The sequence below is a fragment of the Sus scrofa genome, chromosome 13 (assembly GCF_054392235.1).
Source record: "Sus scrofa isolate SSC_HxYL_T2T_F1_AM1 chromosome 13, Sscrofa_HxYL_maternal_Yorkshire_Landrace_v2.0, whole genome shotgun sequence".
NCBI classification, from domain to species: domain Eukaryota; kingdom Metazoa; phylum Chordata; class Mammalia; order Artiodactyla; family Suidae; genus Sus; species Sus scrofa.
In genome coordinates, this window is record NC_139395.1 from 75,670,144 (window position 1) to 75,694,303 (window position 24,160).

Sequence of the window (24,160 nt, forward strand, 5' to 3'; positions counted from 1 at the left end):
AAATGGAAAGATATTCCATGTTTCTGGATTGGGAAAATCAATATTGTAAAAATGACAATAGAGAAAATTAATAAAACCAAGAGCTGGTTCTTTGAAAAGGTGAACAAAATTGATAAACCCCTGGCCAGACTCACTAAAAAGAGGAGAGAAAGAACCCAAATCACCAAAATTATAAATGAAAAAGGAGAAATCACAACGGATACAGCAGAAATACAAAAAACCATAAGAGAATACTATGAACAACTATATGGCAATAAGTTTGACAATCTGGAAGAAATGGACAATTTTCTAGAATCTTACAGCCTGCCAAAACTGAATCAAGCAGAAACAGACCAACTGAACAGACCGATCACTAGAAATGAAATTGAAGAGGTCATAAAATCACTCCCTACAAATAAAAGTCCAGGACCAGATGGCTTCACAGGTGAATTCTATCAAACATATAAAGAGGAATTGGTGCCCATCCTCCTTAAACTCTTTCAAAAGGTTGAAGAAGAAGGAATACTCCCAAAGACATTCTATGAGGCCACCATCACCCTCATTCCAAAACCAGGCAGAGATACCACCAAAAAAGAAAACTATCGCCCAATATCATTGATGAATATAGATGCAAAAATTCTCAACAAAATCTTAGCCAACCGAATCCAACAACATATCAAAAAAATTATACACCATGACCAGGTTGGGTTCATCCCAGGTTCACAAGGATGGTTCAACATACGCAAATCAATCAACATCATACACCACATTAACAAAAAAAAAGTCAAAAATCATATGATCATCTCAATAGATGCAGAAAAAGCATTTGACAAAGTTCAACATCCATTCATGATCAAGACCCTCGCCAAAGTGGGTATAGAGGGAACATTCCTGAATATAATCAAAGCCATTTATGATAAACCCACAGCAAATATAATCCTCAATGGGGAAAAACTGAAAGCCTTCTCACTCAAATCTGGAACAAGACAGGGATGCCCACTCTCACCACTGCTCTTCAACATCGTTTTGGAAGTCTTAGCCACAGCAATTAGACAAACAAAAGAAATAAAAGGCATCCATATAGGAAGAGAAGAGATCAAACTGTCACTGTATGCAGATGACATGATTCTATACCTAGAAAACCCTAAGGACTCAACCCCAAAACTCCTTGAACTGATTAATAAATTCAGCAAAGTGGCAGGATATAAGATTAACATTCAGAAGTCAGTTGCATTTCTGTATACCAGCAATGAAACATTAGAAAAGGAATACAAAAATACGATACCTTTTAAAATTGTACCACACAAAATCAAATACATCGGAATACACCTGACCAAAGAGGTAAAGGACCTATATGCCGAGAACTATAAAACCTTAATCAAAGAAACCAAAGAAGATGTAAAGAAATGGAAAGATATTCCATGTTCCTGGATTGGAAAAATCAATATTGTGAAAATGGCCATCCTACCCAAAGCAATCTACAGATTCAATGCAATCCCTATCAAATTACCCATGACATTGTTCACAGAACTAGAACAAACAATCCAAACATTTATATGGAACAACAAAAGACCCAGAATCGCCAAAGCAATCCTGAGAAACAAAAACCAAGCAGGAGGCATAACTCTCCCAGACTTCAAGAAATACTACAAAGCCACAGTCATCAAAACAGTGTGGTACTGGTATCAAAACAGACAGACAGACCAATGGAACAGAATAGAGAATCCGGAAATTAACCCTGACACCTATGGTCAATTAATCTTTGACAAGGGAGGCAAGAACATAAAATGGGAAAAAGAAAGTCTATTCAGCAAGCATTGCTGGGAAACCTGGACAGCTGCATGCAAAGCAATGAAACTAGAACACACCCTCACACCATGCACAAAAATAAACTCCAAATGGCTGAAAGACTTCAATATACGACAGGACACCATCAAACTCCTAGAAGAAAACATAGGCAAAACACTCTCTGACATCAACATCATGAATATTTTCTCAGGTCAGTCTCCCAAAGCAATAGAAATTAGAGCAAAAATAAACCCATGGGACCTCATCAAACTGAAAAGCTTTTGCACAGCAAAGGAAACCCAAAAGAAAACAAAAAGACAACTTACAGAATGGGAGAAAATAGTTTCAAATGATGCAACTGACAAGGGCTTAATCTCTAGAATATATAAGCAACTTATACAACTCAACAGCAAAAAAACCAATCAATCAATGGAAAAATGGGCAAAAGACCTGAATAGACATTTCTCCAAAGAAGATATACAGATGGCCAACAAACACATGAAAAAATGCTCCACATCGCTGATTATAAGAGAAATGCAAATCAAAACTACCATGAGATACCACCTCACACCAGTCAGAATGGCTATCATTAATAAATCCACAAATAACAAGTGCTGGAGGGGCTGTGGAGAAAAGGGAACCCTCCTGCACTGTGGGTGGGAATGTAAACTGGTACAGCCACTATGGAGAACAGTTTGGAGATACCTTAGAAATCTATACATAGACCTTCCATATGACCCTGCAATCCCACTCCTGGGCATCTATCCGGACAAAGCTCTACTTAAAAGAGACACATGCACCCGCATGTTCATCGCAGCACTATTCACAATAGCCAGGACATGGAAACAATCCAAATGTCCATCGACAGAGGATTGGATTCGGAAGATGTGGTATATATACACGATGGAATACTACTCAGCCATAAAAAAGGATGACATCATGCCATTTGCAGCAACATGGATGGAACTAGAGAATCTCATACTGAGTGAAATGAGCCAGAAAGACAAAGACAAATACCATATGATATCACTTATAACTGGAATCTAATATCCAGCACAAATGAACATCTCCTCAGAAAAGAAAATCATGGACTTGGAGAAGAGACTTGTGGTTGCCTGATGGGAGGGGGAGGGAGTGGGAGGGATCGGGAGCTTGGGCTTATCAGTCACAACCTAGAATAGATTTACAAGGAGATCCCGCTGAATAGCATTGAGAACTATGTCTAGATACTCATGTTGCAACAGAAGAAATGGTGGGGGAAAAACTGTAATTGTAATGTATACATGTAAGGATAACCTGACCCCCTTGCTGTACAGTGGGAAAATAAAAAAATAAAATTAAAAAAAAAAAAAAAAAATATTGTAAAAATGGCCATACTACCCAAAGCAATCTACAGATTCAATGCAATCCTTATCAAATGACCCATGACATTTTTCACAGAACTAGAACAAAGAATCCAAAAATTTATATGGAACCACAAAAGACCCAAAATGGCCAAAGCAATCCTGAGAAACAAAAACCAAGCAGGAGGCATAACTCTCCCAGACTTCAAGCAATATTACAAAGCCACAGTCATCAAAACAGTGTGGTACTGGTACCAAAACAGACAGACAGACCAATGGAACAGAATAGAGAATCCGGAAATAAACCCTGACACCTTTGGTCAATTAATCTTTGACAAGGGAGGCAAGAACATAAAATGGGAAAAAGAAAGTCTATTCAGCAAGCATTGCTGGGAAACCTGGACAGCAGCATGCAAAGCAATGAAACTAGAACACACCCTCACACCATGCACAAAAATAAACTCCAAATGGCTGAAAGACTTCAATATACGACAGGACACCATCAAACTCCTAGAAGAAAACATAGGCAAAACACTCTCTGACATCAACATCATGAATATTTTCTCAGGTCAGTCTCCCAAAGCAACAGAAATAAGAGCAAAAATAAACCAATGGGACCTTAATCAAACGGACAAGATTTTGCACAGCAAAGGAAACCCAAAAGAAAACAAAAAGACAACTTACAGAATGGGAGAAAATAGTTTCAAACGATGCAACTGACAAGGGCTTAATCTCTAGAATATATACGCAACTTACACAACTCAACAGCAAAAAAGCCAATCACCCAATGGAAAAAAATGGGCAAAAGACTGAATAGACATTTCTCCAAGGAAGATATACAGATGGCCAACAAACACAGGAAAAAATGCTCAACATCGCTGATTATTAGAGAAATGCAAATCAAAACTACCATGAGATACCACCTCACACCAATCAGAATGGCCATCATTAATATGTCCACAAATAACAAGTGCTGGAGGGGGTGTGGAGAAAAGGGAACCCTCTTGCACTGTTGGTGGGAATGTAAACTGGCACAGCCGCTATGGAGAACAGTTTGGAGATACCTAGAAACCTATACATCAAACTTCCATATGACCTCGCAATCCCACTCTTGGGCATATATCCAGACAAAACTCTACTTAAAAAGAGACACATGCACCCGCATGTTCATCGCAGCACTATTCACAATAGCCAGGACATGGAAACAACCTAAATGTCCATCGACAGATGATTGGATTCAGAAAAAGTGGTATATATACACAATGGAATACTACTCAGCCACAAGAAAGAATGACATAATGCCATTTGCAGCAACATGGATGGAACCAGAGAATCTCATCCTGAGTGAAATGAGCCAGAAAGACAAAGACAAATACCATATGATATCACTTATAACTGGAATCTAATATCCAGCACAAATGAACACCTCCTCAGAAAAGAAAATCATGGACTTGGAGAAGAGACTTGTGGTTGCCTGATGGGAGGGGGAGGGAGTGGGAGGGATCGGGAGCTTGGGCTTATCAGACACAACCTAGAATAGATTTACAAGGAGATCCTGCTGAATAGCATTGAGAACTATGTCTAGATACTCATGTTGCAACAGAAGAAAGGGTGGGGGAAAAACTGTAATTGTAATGTATACATGTAAGGATAACCTGACCCCCTTGCTGTACAGTGGGAAAATAAAAAAAAAATTAAAAAAAATTTTTTTTAATTTTTAATTTTTTATCTTTTTGTCCACTCTGAAGCATACGGAGTTCCTGGGCCAGGGATCAGATCTGAGATACTGTTACAACATGCACAGCATCTGTGGCAATTCCAGATCCTTTAACCCACTATGCCAGTTCAGGAATTGAACTTACATTGTAGTGTTTCAGAGATGCCTCTAGCCCCATTTTGCCACAGCAGAAACTCCTTGTTCAAGATTTTAGCAGGAAGGTTTTCAGCTTTTCTCCATTGAGTATTATACTGGCCGTGGGTTTATCATAAATGCTTTTATTATGTTGAGATACACTTCCTCTATACTTACTTTAGTAAGAGTTTTTACCATGCATGGATTTGAATTTTGTCAAATGCTTTCTACATCTATTGAAATGATCAAGTGGCTTTTGACTTTTCTTTTGTTAATGTGGTGTGTTACAATGATTGATTTGCATATTGATTAACCAGAGTTTAAAAATTTTTTTGTTAATTTGTAGTAATCCTTTATATATTTTGGATGCTATCCCTTTGATATATATGCCATGTTTTTTTTGTTTTCTTCTTTTTTTTGTTTTGTTTTCTTTGTTTGTTTTTGTCTTTTTTTTTTTTTTTTTGGATTACCTCTGACTTTATTGTGAATAAAAGAGTCCTTGATTATCTCAAGAAATCTGTCTCCAGGAGAACATTAAGATATAATTCTATCTGCAAAATAAATCAATTTCTATTAGGTTAACAGGTGTAGTTTCACAAGAGAAAAAAATAATATTCCTTGGTTAGAGCCACTCTGATGACATTTATTGGCTGATAAATGGGTGATGAAATTCACTATATAAATTTCTTTTATATTTTATTTTATTTTATTTTATTATTTTATTTTATTTTATTTTATTTTTTTCCCGCTGTACAGCATGGGGATCAAGTTACTCTTACATGTATACATTTTTTTTCCACCCTTGTTCTGTTGCAATATGAGTATCTAGACATAGTTCTCATTGCTATTCAGCAGGATCTCCTTGTAAATCTATTCTAAGTTGTGTCTGATAAGCCCAAGCTCCCGATCCCTCCCACTCCCTCCCCCTCCCATCAGGCAGCCACAAGTCTCTTCTCCAAGTCCATGATTTTCTTTTCTGAGGAGGTGTTCATTTGTGCTGGATATTAGATTCCAGTTATAAGTGATATCATATGGTATTTGTCTTTGTCTTTCTGGCTCATTTCACTCAGGATGAGATTCTCTGGTTCCATCCATGTTGCTGCAAATGGCATTATGTCATTCTTTCTTGTGGCTGAGTAGTATTCCATTGTGTATATATACCACTTTTTCTGAATCCAATCATCTGTCGATGGACATTTAGGTTGTTTCCATGTCCTGGCTATTGTGAATAGTGCTGCGATGAACATGCGGGTGCATGTGTCTCTTTTTAAGTAGAGTTTTGTCTGGATATATGCCCAAGAGTGGGATTGCGAGGTCATATGGAAGTTTGATGTATAGGTTTCTAGGTATCTCCAAACTGTTCTCCATAGCGGCTGTGCCAGTTTACATTCCCACCAACAGTGCAAGAGGGTTCCCTTTTCTCCACACCCCCTCCAGCACTTGTTATTTGTGGACATATTAATGATGGCCATTCTGATTGGTGTGAGGTGGTATCTCATGGTAGTTTTGATTTGCATTTCTCTAATAATCAGCGATGTTGAGCATTTTTTCCTGTGTTTGTTGGCCATCTGTATATCTTCCTTGGAGAACTGTCTATTCAGTCTTTTGCCCATTTTTTTCCATTGGGTGATTGGCTTTTTTGCTGTTGAGTTGTGTAAGTTGCGTATATATTCTAGAGATTAAGCCCTTGTCAGTTGCATCGTTTGAAACTATTTTCTCCCATTCTGTAAGTTGTCTTTTTGTTTTCTTTTGGGTTTCCTTTGCTGTGCAAAATCTTGTCCGTTTGATTAAGGTCCCATTGGTTTATTTTTGCTCTTATTTCTGTTGCTTTGGGAGACTGACCTGAGAAAATATTCATGATGTTGATGTCAGAGAGTGTTTTGCCTATGTTTTCTTCTAGGAGTTTGATGGTGTCCTGTCGTATATTGAAGTCTTTCAGCCATTTGGAGTTTATTTTTGTGCATGGTGTGAGGGTGTGTTCTAGTTTCATTGCTTTGCATGCTGCTGTCCAGGTTTCCCAGCAATGCTTGCTGAATAGACTTTCTTTTTCCCATTTTATGTTCTTGCCTCCCTTGTCAAAGATTAATTGACCAAAGGTGTCAGGGTTTATTTCCGGATTCTCTATTCTGTTCCATTGGTCTGTCTGTCTGTTTTGGTACCAGTACCACACTGTTTTGATGACTGTGGCTTTGTAATATTGCTTGAAGTCTTGGAGAGTTATGCCTCCTGGAACAAAACAGACAGGTACTGGTACCAAAAAATTTTTAAAGTTAAAAATAAAATCTGGTACAAGACAAGGAAGGCCACTCTTACCACTTTTATTCAACACCGTATTGCAAGTCCAAGCCATAGCAATCAGAAAAACAAAAGAAATAAAAGGTATCCAAATTGGAAGAGATGTAAAACTGTCTCTCTATGAAGATGACATGATACTATATATAGAAAACCATAAGGACTCCACAAAAAAACTACTCAAACTGATCAATGATTTCAGCAAAGTAGCAGATACAAGATTAACATTGAGATATTGGTAGCATTTCTCTATACTAACAATGAAATATTAGAAAGGGAATATAAAAATTACCTTTTAAAATTGAAACCCCCAAAAAGTAAATACCTAGGAATAAACATGACCAAGGAGGTGAAAGACTTACACAATGAGAACTACAAAACATTAAGGGAATTAAAGAAATTCAAATAAATGGAAAGATACCCCATGTTCCTGGACTGAAACAATTACTATTGTTAAAATGACCATACTACCCAAAGCAAGCTACAGATTTAATACAATCTCTATCAAAAGAGACATTTTTCACAGAACTGGAATAATCCAACTCTTTATATGGAAACATAAAGGACCAAGAATTGCTAGAGAAATTTTGAGGGAAAAAACAAAAAGCAGGAGGCATAATTCTCCCAGACTTCAGACAATATTACAAAGCTACAGTAGTCAAAACAGTGAGGTACCAGTACAAAAATAGATATACAGACCAATGGAACAGAATAGAGAACACAGAAATAAACACCTATGGTCAATTAAACTTCAACAAAGGAGGAAGGAATATAAAATAGGAAAAAGACAGTCTCTTCTGTAAGTGGTGCTACAAAAACTGGATAGCTGTATGTAAATCAGTGAAACTACAATGCAACCTCACACTATGCACAAAAATAAATTCACAATGGCTTAAAGACTTAAACATAAGACATGACACCATAAAACATCTAGAAGAGAATATGGGAAAAACACTCTCAGACATCAACTGTACAAATGGTCTCTTAGGTCAGTTTCCCAAGGCAACAGAAATAAAAACAAACAAACAAACAAACAAATGGTACCTAATCAAACTTACAAGTTTTGGAACAGAAACAGAAACCATTAAAAAATGAAAAGATGAGTTCCCATCGTAGCACAGCGGAAATGAGTCCAACTAGGAACCATGAGGTTGAGGGTTCGATCCCTGGCCTCGTTCAGTGGGTTATGGATCCAGTGTTGCTCTGAGCTGTGTCATAGGTCACAGAAATGACTCGGATCCCGAGTTGCTGTGGCTTTGGTGTAGGCCAGCAGCTGTAGCTCCAATTAGACCCCTGGCCTGGGAACCTCCATTCTATGGTGTGGCCCTAAAAGGACAAACTACAAAAAAATTAATTAATTGATTAATTTTAAAAATGAAAAGAGAACCTACAAACTGGAAGAAAATAGGTGCAAAAGATGCAACAGACAAGGGCTTAATCTCCAAAATATACAAAAAACTCACACAACTCAACAATCAAAAAACAAACAACCCAACTGAAAAATGGGCAGAAGACCTAAACAGACATTTCTCCAAAAAAGACATACAGATAGCCAGTAGGCACATGGAAATATGCTCAATATCTTGAATTATTAGAGAAATATAAATCAAAACTGCAATGAGTTATCACCTCACACAAGTCAGAATGGCCATCTTTAACAAGTCTACAAATCACAAATGGGGGAGAGGGTGTTGAAAAAGGGAAACCTCCTACACTTGTGGTGGGAATGTAAATTAGTACAACCACTATGGAAGATTTTCCATGTATGGAGGTTCCTTAGAAAACTAAATATAGAATTATGATCCAGCAATCCCACTCCTGGACATATATATGAACAAAACTACAATTCAAAAAGATACATGCACCTGTATGTTCATAGAGGCTCTATTCACAACAGCCAAGATATGGAAACCTATGTGTTCATTGACAGACGAATGCATTAAGATGTGGTACATATATACAACAGAATACTACCCAGCCATCATAAACAAGAACAAAATAAAGCCATGTGCAGCAACATAAGTGCAACTAGAGATTCACATGCCTAGAGAAGTCAGTAAAGAAGAGAAAGACAAATTTCATATGATATCACCTATGTGTGAAATTTAAAATATGGGACAAATGAACCTATCTACAAAAAAGAAACAGACTCACAGAGATCAGACTTGTGCTTGCCAAGTGGGGGTGGGAGTGAGGAAGTCCACTGGACTGGGTGTTTGGGGTTAGTAGATACAAACTATTCTATTTAGACCAATGAGGTCCTATTTTATAGTACAGGGAACTATATCCAATCTCTTGGGATAGAACATGATGGAAGATAGTATGAGAAAAACAATGTATACGTGTGTGTGTGTGTGTGTGTGTGTGTGTGTGTGTGTGTGTGTGTGTGTGACTGGGTCACTTCGCTGTGCAGCAGAAATTGGCCCAACATTGTAAACCAACTATACTTTAATAAATGTATATATAGGAGTTCCCATCCTGGCTCAGCAGAAACAAATATGACTAGGAACCATGAGGTTGCGGATTTGATCCCTGGCCTTGCTCAGTGGGTTAAGGATCTGGCGTTGCCGTGAGCTGTGGTGTAAGCCAGCAGATACAGATCCAATTAGACTCCTAGCCTGGGAACTTCCCTATGCCATGAGTGCTTCCTTAAAAAGACAAAAAGACAAAATAAATGAATACCTATATAAAATAAAATCGGAACATGAAAAAAATGCAACAGATGGATTTTTTAAATGAGTAAACTCCATGAACATGATACACAAAAGATGATATACAAATAATCAGTAAACACATGAAATGGTGCTCATTATGTTTAGCCATCAGGCAAATGCCAATTAAAAAGAAGATATAAAAGAATATTACAAATGTTTCACTTCCTAAAGCACTGTAAGTTTGAAAGATATTTTATCAGTGTCAATAAAGCGAATGAAAATACTAAGAAAAATCTATCATCTTTTTCAATGAAAGTTTTGCACAGATATATGCCCAGGAATGGGATTGCTGGATCATATGATAGGTCTATACTTACTTTTCTGAGGTACTTCCATACCATTTTCCATAGAGGTTGTACCAATTTACATTCCCACCAACAGTGTAGGAGGATTCCCTTTTCCCCACATCCTCTCCAGCATTTGTTATTTGTAGATTTACTAATGATGGCCATTCTGACCATTGTGAAGTAGTACTTCAGTGTAGTTTTGATTTTCATTTCTCTAATAACTCAAAATATTGAGCATATTTCCATGTGCCTACTGGCCATGTGTATGTCTTCTTTGGAGAAATGTCTCTTATTCATTTATCCCTTTGTTCACTGCAGCACTATTCACAAGAGCCAAGACATGGAAACAACTTAAATGTCCACTGACAGATGAACGGATTAAGAAGATGTGGTATATATACACAATGAAATACCATTCAGCCATAAAACGGAACAAAATAATGCCAGTTGCAGCAACATGGATGGAACTAGAGACTTAACACTAAGTGCAGTAAGTCAGAAAAGAGAAAGACAAATGCCACATTATATCACTTATATATGGAATCTAATATATGGCACAAATGAATCTATCTACAGAAAACAAACTCATGGCCCTGGAGAACAGACCTGTGGTTGCCAAGGGGGAAGGGGAGGGAGTGGGATGGACTGGGATTTGGGAGCTAGTAGATGCAAACTATAGCATTTGGAATGGATAACTAATGAGATCCTGCTGTATAGCATGGGGAACTATATCCGATCACTTGTGATGAAACATGATGGAGGATAATGTGAGGAAAAGAATGTATGTGTATACACACACACATATGTATAAATGTATATACATATACACCCATATGTGTGTGTATGACTGGGTCACTTTACTGTACAGTAGAAAGTGACAGAACATTGTAAAGTAATTATAATTTAAAAATTTTTAAAGAAAAATCCATCATAATGCTATTATAACATAGTAAGACAATATATGTTTATAACACTATGTACTATTGATAAAAATCATCAAGTATTTTTAGACAAAAAATACTTACATGAAACTTGAAAAAAAATTGCTATCGGTATACCACTACAATCCAGATTTAGGTTTTCACTTGCTGTAAAAACATGTCTGTTATAAATGTTCTCAAGCCATGGCCTAGGAAACCCTGGGCTTCCTTGAGACAATTACAGGGGGGTTGCTAGGTTAAAATTATTTCCATAATAATGCCCAGATATCACTTGCCTTTGTGACTATCATTCTCTCATTTCCATAAAACAGGTACCCCTTCCAACTGCATATATTTAAATAATTATGTATATATATCTTATAGAAGCATATCCTTGACAAATATTAAATGATATACACTAGGTTGCTAATAACATATATCAGGTTCCTATCTGGTAGGTAAGTGGGGAGGTAGAAAGAGGAGGTAGAAGAAAGCTAGCAGAAACAAAATATACCTTGAAATATGTATATGATTTCATTTGTACATTTAGATAAAATTGTGGAGAAAGAAAAATACAAAAGCTTTTAAAAAATAAAAAAGACAAACAAAACCAAAGTTTAAAAATTATTTGACCTACAGGTTACCAAACTTTTTCGGCTCATGGTAACCTTAGCCATCTTTCATGACATCTCTAAGAAAAGAGAAATACCTAAGAGTTCTGTTACATCCAAACAACTTAACTATGTTCCAACCACTTGTTAGCCATTTGGAAGGTTAATTCACATAACCTGCAAAAAAAATTATTTTATTCTTAACAACAGTTATTTAAATGGGATATGTGTACCTACCGGTCACTACATACTCCTCAGACCCTAGAATCAGATTGAAAACTGTCATTCTCATTTCCTGTCACACATTGTTACTGGTACTTGTTTTATATTACAGTAATCACCAAAACCCAACTTCACAAAGATATGACCTAATCAAAAGGAATGTAGCATGATCTAAGGTTGAAATTGAACTATTTCAGAGCTAATAATGATGTGGAATATCACTGTGTTTCTCTTGAATATCTAAAATATTCTGCAGTATCCCCTGTGATCTGCCTCACCCCCAGGTGCCTCTATGCATTTTGGTAACAAGAGATTTAAAGCGTGGAGTGCTCTTCCCTGTCACCTTGGTTAGTTCTGCATTAGGCAATTGTTTGTGGTTAGAAAATTCTGTTATTATCAACTAAGCAGAGCTTAAAGTAAATTAGCAAATCATCCAATATGGAGAAATAGGATATTTTTGAAGACTTTCTAATAATTCATGAATTTGGGTAATTCATACCGCTGCTCTGACACACATTTTCTCTTCTACTCATCTTCTGAGCTCCCTTTCCCAGCTCCACAGAGGCATGAAAAATTTAAAGATAATTCTATGTAAAAGCAAAATAATGACCCCTGAAGTTCAGGTAACTGCTATCTTCAGTACAGGTCTATGAACATTTAGAACTACTTGACCAGAAAACACCTAGGAAGTTGAGCTTACATACAAAGATAAAACCAAGCTCTTAACTGCTTCATCATTGATACATAAATGCCAGTTTCCTAATCACAGCAAATATATCTAAGCAAATAGTCCTGACTAGTGGAAAAGCTATGCATGGGCAGAATTTCCCTCTTGGCATAGCACAAAAATATCATCAGCTTCAGGCAAAGAATTAAGAAGCAGAAATTATTGTTCTGTACATCTCTGCTTAAAAAGTAAATACTCCGGGGAGTTCCCGTCGTGGTGCAGTGGTTAACGAATCCGACTAGGAACCATGAGGTTGCGGGTTCGGTCCCTGCCCTTGCTCAGTGGGTTGACGATCCGGCGTTGCCGTGAGCTGTGGTGTAGGTTGCAGACGCCAGCTCGGATCCCATGTTGCTGTGGCTCTGGCGTAGGCCAGTGGCTATAGCTCCGATTCGACCCCTAGCCCAGGAACCTCCATATGCCGTGGGAGCGGCCCAAAGAAATAGCAAAAAAAAAAAAAAAAAAGTAAATACTCCGAAGCTTTTAGGAAGGATTCTGAAAGAATTACAGTTGACCCTTGAGCAATGCAGGTGGTAAGGGTGCTGACTCCTTTCTCCACCTAGTTGAAAATCCATATAAAACAACAGACTCACACTCATGGAGTCAAACAACCCCAGTAGAATCAGGTAGTACTGTAGTACATATTTACTGGGGAAAAAAATCTGTGGAGGAGTGCAACTGCACAGTTCAAACCCATGTTGTTCATGTGTTAACTGTACTACGTTTGGCCTCTATCCCTGAAGAGTTAGCTATTCCTATAGGGTTAGCATCTATTTAATCCTTCTAACCTGGTTTTGTGTTGCAATATAATCATCTCATTCAAAAACTAGAAGTTAGGCACCCCTCTTATTTGTAAAAAAAAAAAAAAATTCACATACCAAGGACAATGGATTTAGAACTTTTCAAATCTCCCATTACTTTACTCCTTTCTTACTTACTATTTATATATTAGAATTAAAAAGGGCCTCAGGTACATAGAGTGTTTTTGTTCTTTTTGCTAGTGCTATCCCATCATTCACTGCTATTCAGCTCTGTAGCAGAAAAAGTACATAATTTTCTCCTGGTGGGCTATAATAACATCACATTCAGAGTGAGGGCTATTTGAACCTTATCCCAGTGAAGCCAGAACTGAAGTAGATTAAAAACAGTAACTGGGAGCTGAGATGGAGATGGAGGAAAAAAACAGAGATATAAAGGAAGCCTGTGAAACTCAAGACTGGAGGTGAAAGATCAGCTGGAGGCCAGGGCACTCGTACTAGAGGAGTGGGGTCAGGAACCTGCAGCTTAAAAACTTAAAACGCAGTTTTCATTTCCCAAAACATGTCCCATATTTCCTGCCTAATTAAATCTTCAGGCTTCTCCTATGAAACAGGAAATGCTCCATGAGAAGAGGGACCATATTAGACCACGTTGGTGTACCTTGGTCCTTCACAGACAATGTGTTGAGGGAATGCTCCCGCATTACTGACCCAACGTTTAGAAACTTAAAATAGGAGTTCCCATTGTGGCACAGTGAAAACGAATCCGACTAGGAACCATGAGGTTGCAGGTTCAATCCCTGGCCTTGCTCAGTGGGTTAAGGATCCAGAGTTGTAGTGAGCTGTGGTGTAGGTTGCAGATGTGGCTCAGATCTGGCATTGCTATGGCTGTGGCATAGGCCTGCAGCTGTAGCACTGATTAGACCCCTATCCTGGGAACCTCCATATGCCAAAGGTTTGGCCCTAAAAAAGATAAAATACAAAAAATACTAGAGAGAGAGAGTGAGAGAAACTTAAAATAAAACTAGAAGGAACCTTAGAGACAGGGCTTAAGCCCTTGCCTTCAAGCAAGTATATGTCTTAAATATCCCTCATCTTGAAGATTTTCTGCAAAGCACTACCCTCCACATACATCTACCCTCCAACAACCATTCCAGAACTTCCTGTGCTATTTAGACTGGAACCATCATCTCTCTTAACTAAAACCCATTTTCTTTGGTGCCATTGTCCATAGAAGGTAGATGTCCAGTTGTAAAGTTTCTAGCTAAAATACAATATATATTTAAAATATTTTTACCTAGTAAAGATAGGTAGGGAAGGAAACAAGCATGATCTGTGTGGTAATACACTAGAATTAGAGATAGTAGAATGAATTCATGTTTAGCTTAATACAGATACAGATGGTCACATGTAGAAACATTTCTGTATACATCTATGTAGAAATACATAGAAACATATACACATACACATATATACACATATATATTCTCCTCCTCTGTCATCTGAAAGGGCCTAAAATCAACAACACTCCAGTAACAAGAAGTATACCTCATGCCCATATTGATTTTAATACCATTCTCTAGTAGAAAATATGAATACAATATGGATTTTAGTTCATATTAGTTCATTAGCTGTAAAAAATGTACCTTACTATTAGTAAGTGTAAAGTGTTAATAATATGGTAAGCTGGATGCGGGGTTTATGGGAACTCTGTGCCATCTTCACATATTTTTCTGTAAACCTTTAACTGCTCTAACCACTAAAATTTATTAAAAACAATAAAACACAAAATGTTAAATTTAATTTAATTGTATAGCACCTAGTACAATGGCCAGCACATAAGTACTCAATGAATGTGCTGAATGGCTAAATGAACAAATACTAAAAATAAATATTTCTTATTATAAATGATTCTAACACCAAATAAATTGTGTTGTCAATATAATCTATGTTATAAATGATTCCAGCATCAAATTAAGTGTGTTATTGAAAACACACTATAGGGAGTTCCCATGATAGCACAGCAAGTTCAGGATCCAGCATTACCACTGGGGCCACAACTGTGCTGCGCATTAGATACCTGGTCCCAGAATTTCCACATGCCTGGGCATGGCAAAAATATATATAATTGATTAAGTTGTATTTTTGCAACTATTGGCGGATCCAAATATAATGAGACCCAGATACAACCATAATATGCAAATCACACCTGTCATAATGACTAGCATATTTAGCCATTCAAACCTGGAGAATATGTTTAAATTGATTTTTGTTTTTTAATCTCACTGAAAGTTAGAAATACCCAATTTGTAGCACTCAGACAAATAAAACCAAGTTTGATACCCTTGCATAGTATTTTATTTGTCAAATTTAGTCATCTTAGAACTCCATACTTACTCAAGTTATAGCTTGAACATGAATTTCTCTTAGATTGCATATAAATGTGAATCTAAACACACCATGGCTTAAGAAAGCATTTCTCTGAAACTCCTCATCAAAATTCCTATAAGTATTTTCAAACTCTTATTTTCAACAGAGTAAAACTTCTTATCCATTTTAAGTAAAATGAGTATTTCATCATTCGCATTTAAATGGAGACAAGGATAGTGTTATCCTACCATCTTGTGGACCACTAAGGTATTACAGCTTCAGAGAGAAAGGCACATTTTTAGAATGAGTAGAAAATACTGAATAGTGGTTACTCATGCCTTCCCATCCCCTCTAGCTCTTTTGCCCCGAATTCCACATCTTCAAATCTTACCCATTCCTCAAAATGCAGTTTAAGTGTCCCCACAATATTCCATGAGATATTTTGTTTATCACCAAATAACAGACTATCTATAAGAAATTTACTTTAGCTATTACTTCTTTCATATCTTTGACCCACTTCTGACTTAAAATTTTCATTTGCCTATCTCTCACCCTTATTTGGAGACAGTGAATAAAAAACTTATGGCCTAATACAGCAACGTACTTATAGGAGGCAGCTAATAAACATTCATGTAATAAATATTTTTGTTTGTTTGGGGGGTTTTTTTGTTTGTGTATGTGTGCATCTATTTAGGGCCGCACCCACAGCATATGGAATTCCCCAGGCTAGGGGTCGAATCAGAGTTGTATCTGCCAGCCACAGCAACATGGGATCCAAGCCACATCCGTGACCTACATCGCTGCTCAGGGCGACACTGGATCCTTAACCCACTGAGAGGCTTAGCTGGGTTTGTTGCCACTGAGCCATGATGGGAACTCCATGAATAAATATTTGTTAAATGAATAAAGATGAATATGAAAGCTGTGGAGTTCATAGGGGTGTATATGAGAGAAAATTCAGAAGGCAGTTGTTCTGAAAGCAGTGTAAATTATTTTCATTTGCTTTAAACATAAAGCTGCAATTAATATTAAAATATTTTATGATATTTAGATTTTTGCTGGAAAATAGAGTAATTCATAAATAAGTAAAATGTAAGAGACTAATGAATTTTAAAATGTTTAACGAGGACAGATTTTTATAATGTTATATAGGTAAGCTTTTGGGATTGAATTTAATAATTCTAACATTTAATAATAATGTTAATAATTCTAACATATAAATGTTAATAATTCTAACATTTAAATTTTTTTAAATGTTTCCATCATAAAATCTCTAACTGCAAATTAAAATTACAGGAAAATGGCTTAATGAAACAGTATCTCCACTCTAAACTTCCAGGCCTCCCTCCTCTTATTTTCTAGCTAGTATTACACAGTCTTACATTTACTGATTTTGAGGACTTATTTTGAGGACAGGTGGACAATCACCTTTAGCAGTCTACCGAAAACAGCTCATGCCTGCTCTCATCAATAGTTTAATACTCGGAAACGTTGCCAGCCATTTGTGAAACTGTTGGTAGCTTGAAACTGGTCATGGTAGGTACATTTATACAACAGAAATCAGAAAACACCACAAATTGAGATACTTTTTTGAAAAAAATTTTAATCAACTTTAACTTCTGCACATCTCAGAAGGAAAGATGGGACAGATCTTACCTCACAGGATTGTTGTAAGGATTAAATAAAATAAATGACATAAAAGGCTTTGTCTCGTGTCTGACATATAGTGTGTGCTCACCAAATCATTCCCTACACCCCATCACAATGTCTTGCAAGTAGTAAGTCCCTCAATAAGTATCAATTGTTGAATAAAATCAAGAATTTCAATGGGGTATTTTAATGGGATACGTTAACACTAAGAGTAACCCCTGGTTAACAAAAGTACAGACCATTACCAGAAACATAAGCTCCCTACTAATAAATAATAGAGACTTTTCTTCTTTTGCCTCTTCCTGCTCTAAATCAATCAATAGATAGATTTTGTTTCTCTAAAATTTCTAGATATATTCATTTAGATTTTTAAAATTCTAGATATATATCTGGATCAATATAGATCTAGAGAACTATAGATACAGATCTTTGTTTCATTCTGCATTTCTCTGAATCTGTCTAAAGTGACTTCCTTTCTCCTTGTTCTTTTTACTTTATTTCATAGTGCAAAATGTATAATTTATGCTTCACTTTGTTCCAGAAAAGGTCTGTTGTGAATAATAGATAACCTGGTTTCATGTTTAGTGAAAAAGCTTTTTCTATTTCTCCAAGGGAAGAAAATGAAGTAACTTTTTACCATCTCTTTCATTGATCCTGTGCTCTTATTTGTTGGCCCTTGGCAGAAAATGGGTTTTTTATACTGACATTTGGGAAAAGACAAAATTAAGTTTCCAAGTACAAAGCTGAAAAACAAATTACCATGAATTCCAGACACTTTCCAAAAAGGAGGACAAGAAATGACCTTGTCCTTTAAGACTGACGTCACCCTCATGACTTGTCACCTATCTCACCACAATCCTAATACAGTGTTTCTTTAGATATAAGGCTGCTTCTAATAACTATGTTTAAAGATCTGATGTTGCTTCATTTGCTTGCAAAATAAACCAACGAACAAAAAAAAGAAAACAAATTAGTTGCAAAAACAGGCTGGAATATGATTTACTCCAGGTGGTTTGGAATGATTCCAATTATAAATTTATTCATCTAAAATATGTTTTTCATTACTTAGCTATTATTAATCAGCACAGTTTTTTTAATGGAAGGAAAAAATCAGAATCACCTTAGCATTATCTGTAATACGACCATTTGCTGTAGAATATATAAATTCTGTCCATGATCATTTCTGGCTTAAAAATACACAGGGACTGAAACAAATAGCACATCCACAAGGCAATGGTTAATCCAAGCACTTTGTTTAGTGAAATATCTACTTCAGTGTTGGTCTACATAGTACCCTTATCCAAGAACATGTAAATGACACATTTACAAGTGGGAAAGGAGGGGCTTCCTTCACAAGTGGAAATAAGATGGGTGAATCAGAAATTAAAATTCCAACTAACCACAGGCATCTATAAGATGAAACAATATACTGTATTTGATTTATCTCCTGGTCTGTTTCCAAAGGACACTGTCAAACACAATGATTCTTTTTCCCCTAGCTGTCACCACCAAGGTGGCTTTGTATTTTCCCTTTGTGTTTGAAAGTCAGGCCTCAAGCAGATGGCTGGACTCAGTGTCAGGGCAAAGTTAAATTAAGTTGTCTCACCTAAAAAGGTATTGCCAGATTTCATTAGACAGAAGTCCCAGCAACAAATACATACAAAATCTAAAGTCTAGAAAACAAAATCTGAAATTCCTGTTTAATTTACCAAGTAAAAACAAAAAACCCTCTTTGGGGAAAAACTTCAATTAATTTGCTAGGAGGTGATGAAAAGACTCACATATTTCATCTTCAGTAGAAGTGGTTTCCTGTGTCATCAACTCTGTAATTTCCAGGCTCTATAAAAAAGCAAATTACATTCAATGTTCCTCTAAGCTGAGCTTGTGGGTGAATCCCAAAACATAAAATTTCACCTTATAGTACTGAAAACCTTTACTAAAGTAAATAGTTTTTTTAAAAAACTTGACTTAAAAAAAGTGCAAATTAAAATTACACAGGAACAGCGAAATGAAAGGTGAGACTTTCCAACTGGAGAGATGAAAGCTAGAATCAGAATTAGAGAAGGAGTTCACATCATGGCTTAGTGGCCACAAACTGGATAATCCCTAGCCTCGCTCAGTGGGTTAAGGATCCAACATTGCTGTGAGCAGCGATGTAAGTTGCATTTGTGGCTCGGATCCTGCGTTACTATGGCTGTGGTTTAGGCTGGCAGCTACAGCTCTGATTCAACCCCTAGCCTAGAAACTGCCATATGGCACAGGTGAGGCCCTAAAAAGACCCTAAAAAAGGAATTATAGAAGGAAACTTGGAACTGTAAGATATGGCCAGTCATTCATTAACCATGCAGTGTATCTATAATATATAGATACACTGGAAAAGTTAGGATTAAAAAGACACTGAAAAAATACTCCTACTATGCAAAGAAAGTTTGAACTCCAATAAAAATAAACTTCTGAATAAACCTACCTAAAGAGACAATAAACTTGTATTCTGAAAACTATAAGACTCTGATGAAAGAAATCAAAGATGACACTAACAGATGGAAAGATATACCATGCTCTTAGATTGGAAAAATCAAAATGAATATATTGAATCAATATATTCAATGCTACCCAAGTCAATCTACAGATTCAATGCAATCCGTATCAAATTACCAATGACATTTTTTACAGAACTAGAACAAAATATTTTAAAATGTGTATGGAAACACAAAAGACCTTGAATAACCAAAGCAATATCAAGAAGAAAAAACAGGAGTACCCATTGTGGCACAGCAGAAAGGAATCCAACTAGGAAGCATGAGGTTGCAGGTTCGATCCCCGGCCTCCCTCAGTGGGTTAAGGATCCGGCATTGCTGTGAGCTGTGGTGTAGGTCACAGACATGGCTTGGATCTGGTGTTGCTGTGGCTCTGGAGGAGCCAGTGGCTACAGCTCTGATTAGACCCCTAGCCTGGGAAAATCCATATGCCGCAGGTGTGGCCCTAAAAAGGACAAAATACAAAAAAGAAAAGAAGAAAAGAAAAAAAAAAAAAAAAACAGAACCGAGGTATCAGGCTCCCTGACTTCAGACTATACTACAAAACTATAATCATCAAAATGGTATGGCACTGGTACAAAAACAGAAATAGAGATGAATGGAACAGGATAGAAAGCCCAGAAATAAACCTAAGCACCAACGGCCAACTAACCTATGAAAAGGAGGCAAGAACATACAGTGGAGGAAAGATAGTCTCTTCAATAAATGGTGCTGGGAAAACTGCGCAACCGCTTGTAAGAAAATGAAATTAGAATATTTTCAGACACTATAAAACTCTTAGAGGAAAACATAGGCCAAACACTCTCTGACATAAACGACAGCAACATCTTCTCAGATCCACCTCTTAGAGTATTGACAATAAAAAAAATATACAAATGGGACCTAATCAAACTTCAAAGTTTCTGCACAGCAAAAGAAACCCTAAACAAAACGAAAAAACAACCCACAGAATGGGAGAAAATCTTTGCAAGTGATTCAACTAACAAGGGATTAATCTCCAAAATTTATAAACACCTTCTGCAGCTCCATACCAAAAAAAAAAAACAACCCCATCAAAAAATGGGCAGAAGATCTAAACAGACAGTTATCCAAAGAAGACATGCAGATGGCCAAAAAACACATGAAAAGATGTTCAACATCACTCATTATTAGAGAGATGCAAATCAAAACCACTATGAGGTACCATCTTACACCAGCCAGGATGGCCATCATCAAAAAGGCTACAAACAATAAGTGCTGGAGAGGGTGTGGAGAAAAAGGAACCCTTCTACACTGTTGGTGGGATTGTAAATTGGTGCAACCACTGTGGAAAGCAGTATGGAGATTCCTCAGAAAACTAAACATAGAACTACCATTTGATCCAGCAATCCCACTCCTGGGCATCTATCCAGAGAAAACCACATCTCAGAAAGACATATGTACTCCAATGTTCACTGCAGCACTATTTTCAATAGCAAAGACATGGAAAAAACCTAAATGTCCATTGACAGAGGAGTGGATCAAGAAGATTTGGTACATATACACAATGGAATATTACTCAGCCATTAAAAGGAATGAAATACCAGCATTTTTGGCAACATGGATGGACCTACAGATTATCATACTAAGTGAAGTCAGCCATACAATTGGACACCAACATCAAATGCTTTCACTGACATGTAGAATTTGAATAAAGGACAGACTGAACTTCTTTGCAAAACAGATGCTGACTCACAGACATTGAAAAACTTATGGTCTCCAGAGGAGACAGTTGGGGGGGTGGGGGGATGTGCTTGGGTTATGGGATGGAAATCCTGTAAAAGTGGATTGTTATGATCATTATATAACTACAGATGTGATAAATTCATTTGAGTAATAAAAAAAGAATATTTTCAAGCACTATTTATTTATATAAAAATAAACTCAAAATGGATTAAAGACCTAAATGTAAGGCCAGATACTATAAAACTCCTAGAGGAAAACATGGGTAGAATGCACTTTGACATAAATTACAGCAACATCTTGTTTGATCCACCTCCTAGAATAATGACAACCACAAAAATTAACAAATGGGACCTAATTAAACTCAAAATATTCTGAAAAGCAAATGAAACCATTTAAAAAATGAAAATACAACATGAAGAATGGGAGAAAATCTTTGCAAATGATTCAACCAATAAAGCTTTACTCTCCAAAATATACAAACAACTTATACAACTGAACAACAACAAAAAAAAAAAACAAACAACCCCCCCCGAAAAAAATGAACAGAAGACCTAGACATTTCTCCAAAGACATACAGATGGCCAACAGGTGCATGAAAAAATGCTCAACATCACTAATCATTAGAGAAAAGCAAATCAAAACTACTATGAGGTACCACCTTGAACAAATTCAAGTGGCCATTATTAACGAGTCAACAAAAAACAAATGCTGGAGAGGATATGGAGAAATGGGAACGCCCCTTCCCTGTTGGTGGAAATGTAAAATGGTACCACCACTACATAAAACAATATGGAAGTACTTCAGAAAACCAAATATAGAATTACCATATGATCCAAAAACCCCATTCCTGGGCATATATCCAGACAAAACTTTCACTGAAAAAGATACATGCACCTCTGTGTTCATCACAGCCCTATTCACAACAGCCAGGACATGGAAACAACCTAATTGTCCATCAACAGATGAATGATTAAGAAGATGTGGTGCATATATATTCAGCCATAAAAAAGGACAAAATAATGCCATTTTCAGCAACATGGATAGAACTAGAGACTCTCATACTAAGTGAAGTAAGTCAGAAAGAGAAAGACAAACACCATATGATATCACTTATATATGGAGTCTAAAATATGGCACAAATGATCTATCTACAAAACAGCAACAGGTCATGGACATGGAGGGCAGTATTTTGTTTGCCGGGGAATGGGGGAGAGAGGGGGACTGATGGGGAGTTTGGGGTTGGTAGATACAGACTGTTACATTTTGAATGGATGGGTGATGGGGTCTTGCTGTGCAGCACAAGGAACTATATCCAGTCTCTTGTGTAGAACCTGATGGAAAATGAAAAAAAAAATGGTTATGTGTGGTTGGCTGGGTCATTTTGCTGTACAGCAGAAATTGAAGGAACATAGTAAATCAACTATATGTTAATAAAAATTTAAAAATAAATAAATAAACTTCTGCCCTTCCATTCTGAAGGTGAAGGTTTCTGGCATTCAAAGAGCCATCTTTTTTTTTTTTTTTTTTCCTCAGTGGCACAAGAATAGAGAATTCTGTTGCCTCCATTTACTTATTAAAAATGCCTAAAAGATAAAGAAAGTAGAACTATAAAGTGCTTCTATGGGCACTCATAAATTGGTGATTTTCTCTACATTTTGATTAGCTCCAAGAGACAGACAGAATCATATATGCCATAGATTTTTATTTTTCAGCCCCCTCTCTCAGGTAACTCAAAATTAGTAAAACAGCAATAAGAGTTGACTGTCACAAGGCAGAGACTTCAGTAGCCTAAGAGACTGCTCAACAGTCAGGCTTCAGGACTAGGATACCTAGCAGTGTGAAGGGGGATTGTTTTTTTCAAAGCCCACGGGCACAGACCTTAAAAAAGAAAAAAAAAAATCTGAAGTTAAATAATACCCTTAACTACACAAATTACTATACTTTCAAATGAGACAAAATATTGTATTTTTTAATTATTTCTAATGCTTTATCCTTTACTTCCTCCATAGCAGCTGGAAGAAAGGTAGTCTCTGAATACAGTTAAGACTTGTCAACACAAACAGTGAAAAACTTCATCTTTAGAGGCAAATTTCAGACCTAGGCCCAAATCTCACTCTACCAGTCGTACATGCAGGTACATGAAAAAAGTTACTTAATTTATCTGAACTTCAATTCCCAAATTTTGCACAATAGAGATAATATTACCCATTTCATGGAGTTGAAATTTAGATAAGAAATGTACGTCATACCTAGTATAATGCCTAAAAATGTGTTTTCCAATAGGCACTGACCACACATGGCTTTTTAAATCTAATTTAAGGGAATTAAAATTAAATAAAATTCAAAATTCAGCTCTGCAGTCGCAGTAGGCATATTCCATTAACAAATATTCATATGTGGGTGGTATAT

The 24,160-nt window shown here is 36.6% G+C and overlaps 1 long non-coding RNA gene across 16 annotated transcripts in view; it reads right to left on the reverse strand.

Moving 5' to 3' along the window:
* Positions 1–24,160, reverse strand: part of LOC106505658 (uncharacterized) — a 1,202,834-nt gene that overhangs the window by 1,136,799 nt on the left and 41,875 nt on the right. For 9 of the 16 annotated variants that reach the window (XR_014823614.1, XR_014823617.1, XR_014823629.1 and 6 more), the window contains exon 2: positions 19,292–19,349. The exons of 4 other annotated variants lie outside the window; for them this stretch is intronic. This is a non-coding gene — a long non-coding RNA (uncharacterized LOC106505658). Of the gene's footprint in view, positions 1–19,291; positions 19,350–23,005; positions 23,083–24,160 lie in introns of all 16 variants that reach the window. 3 more of the 16 variants (XR_014823627.1, XR_014823622.1, XR_014823620.1) reach the window with 2 other exon arrangements.